Source organism: Propithecus coquereli, unplaced genomic scaffold, assembly GCF_000956105.1.
Source record: "Propithecus coquereli isolate 6110/MARCELLA unplaced genomic scaffold, Pcoq_1.0 Scaffold128, whole genome shotgun sequence".
Classification (NCBI taxonomy): domain Eukaryota; kingdom Metazoa; phylum Chordata; class Mammalia; order Primates; family Indriidae; genus Propithecus; species Propithecus coquereli.
The window spans coordinates 815,063-817,621 of record NW_012136969.1 but is presented as its reverse complement, the minus strand read 5'-3'; the positions used below and the strand labels follow the sequence as shown (position 1 = coordinate 817,621).

The following is a 2,559-nucleotide window of genomic DNA, read 5'->3' as shown; positions in this document are numbered from 1 at the left end:
GTTCTGCCTGGCCTTCTGGCCCGAGGCGGTAGCGCTGCGCCCTGGGGGGCCCTCTTTTTTCCATGGACTTCTGGCTTCCCCTAGCCTGCCCACCCTGCTGTCGGGTCCCCTCTCCATGTAGGGTGCAACGCAGCCGGCAGCCTCAGGACCCCTCCCTCCCTCCTACCCGCCCCACAGCACAAAGCCACAAAGCCTTTTGGAAAGGAACTCAGCCACCTGTGACCCTCCTCCGGCACCCTACTGGGTTCAACGCCCAGAAGAGCGTCCCACCGGCAGACCCGTTTGGGGGAAACGCTGCGCGCTGCCGTAACTCCGTAGAGGGTCCCGGTAGATCGACTTGTCAGACTTCTAAATCCACTGTTTCCCAAACTTATTCGACTCAGAACTTTTTGGATTCCAAATCAATTAATTAATGAGGATGGACAGCGAATGTCCACAGAACCCCCTCTCCGTACTATGTCCTGTAGAAACTTTGGGAACCGCTGATCTAAGTAAGGAGTCAGGAAAGAGAGGAGCGAAGCTGGGATTTTTCCAAAGCCCCCTCCCCTCCCCTCAGTTTTTAGATCCTGCAGGAAAGGAAAAAGAAGCCCATGATCATGAGTTGGGGAGAACAGGGAATGTTCCAGAGCTGCCCAGGACGAGGAGATGTTGAGAGGGAAGCGTGAGCCCCCCTCAGTGTGGTGGCTGTCGGGGGTACACCGCGACTCGGACAGAGGCTGGAGCCCTGCTGGCAGGTGGCGAGCGAAAGGAAGAGGCCGGTGGTGGAGGGAAGGGCAGCTCTGCTCGGATGGTCGTTGCATGTGAGGGAAGCACGTCCCTCAGGGGCCACCTCTAAAGTCCCAGCTTCCATTTGTTTTCTCAGTAGAACTTTCCAATTAGACTAAAGACCCTCCCTGCTCATTTCACCTGAGTTACAGAGCCTCAGTGCACCTTTTGACCAGGTTCCCTGATAGTTTTCTTGGCCTTAATAAAATTCTGCCACACCTTAACATTTCCTGCGGACACAGAGAACGCCCTAGAACAGCATACAGTTTGGAGAAAACAGGCCCTCAATAAATGCCTCCTGTCTATAAGGAAGTAGGGGTGGGTAAAGATGGAGCCACTGGCTAGGTAAACACGGAACACCGGGGACAGCCTGGTGGACAGGAAATGCTGGTTCAGCAACAGGGACCTAGCCAGCAAGGTAAATTAACACTTGTGAAGGCTCTTAAGAATGCATTTCTCTCTCATTCCCGTGCCCCCCGGTCAGTCAGGGAGCAAATGGCATTCCATGGACAAAGGAGCCTCAGAGCCCAATTAGGCTGAAGCAGAAAAACTCCTAAGGGTTCTGAGTGGGAGAAAGCTATCAGCAGGTGAGTGCCAACCAGCCTGTGCTTGCACCCTGCGGGCTTATCTCACTGGGTCCTCCCCGCAGCCCGGAGGGAAGGCCTCTTTATGATCCATTTTTATAGATGGGGCCACTGTGGCTCCAAGAGGTTACCTGAAGAGCCCAACCCACACAGAAAAATGTCAGCGCCAGGATCTGAGTTCAGACACCAGAGAGGGCTTCCTGGGGAGTGGAGGGGAAAGAAACCAAAAAGGGGTACAGGCAGAGGAAGCCCCCACTACCAAACACCCAGATTCCTTTCTATCTCCCACCTGCTCCTGGTTCTCAACTGAAGCTATCTGGAAGGGAGGAACCTAAAGAAGTGACTTTCCTCAGCAGTCTCACAGAGGCGAGGAGGTACCTTTTTCCTACCGTCAGATCCAGCACCTCAGGGGCTGGACACAGACTGAAGAAAAAGTCCTCATTCCAGGTGTAAGTCACCTTGGTGACATCTTCTCTGGTTCTACGCTGACTTGGGATGTCAGAGCAGGGAGAGCCCTTGGACAGCAGCTTGTTCACACACAGAAAAGGAAACGGAGGCCCAGGGAAAGTTCCCTTCCCTCCAGCACCTGCCTCCGGTACACCTCACCAGGGTCGCACTGAGAGGTAAGGGCAGAGTCAGTGCAAATACCTGGATGTCCCGGCCCTTAGCCCGGGTTGCTTTCCGTAAGTGCTGACTGTGTGCTATGCTTTATATCAATGATCACACTTAATCCTCACAACGACCCTACCAGACGGATTTTGCTACTAACCCCACTTTACAATTGAAGAAATGGAGGCACAATGAGGTTAAATAACCTCCAAATGGACACACCAGAAATGACAGGCAGAGCTTGTTCAAACTCAACATCTGACCCCAGGGTCCACTCACAGCCACCAGGCCATACAGCCAGGGTATGGGCCACACAGCAGGGGTGTGCACTATATAGCTGGGAAAAAGTTTTAGAGATTTGTGACAATTTGAAAAAACTTGCAGATGACCTGTGTAACTTAGTACTATTGAAAAAATTAAGAAAAAGTTAGATGTGTCAAGAATGCATAAACTATATGTAGATACAGTTTATTTTATCATTTACTACCAAAAATATACACAAATCTATATACTCCATGTAGCAGAAATACGTATCATACAGCTAAGGTATGTACCACACAGCCAGGGTTTGCACCATTCAACAGGGGTTCTTTTTTTTTTT

At 51.4% G+C, this 2,559-nt stretch overlaps 1 protein-coding gene across 1 annotated transcript in view; it reads right to left on the bottom strand.

Moving 5' to 3' along the window:
* Positions 1-2,559, bottom strand: part of NANS (N-acetylneuraminic acid synthase) — a 24,647-nt gene that overhangs the window by 10,161 nt on the left and 11,927 nt on the right. The gene's annotated exons all lie outside the window — the stretch shown is intronic.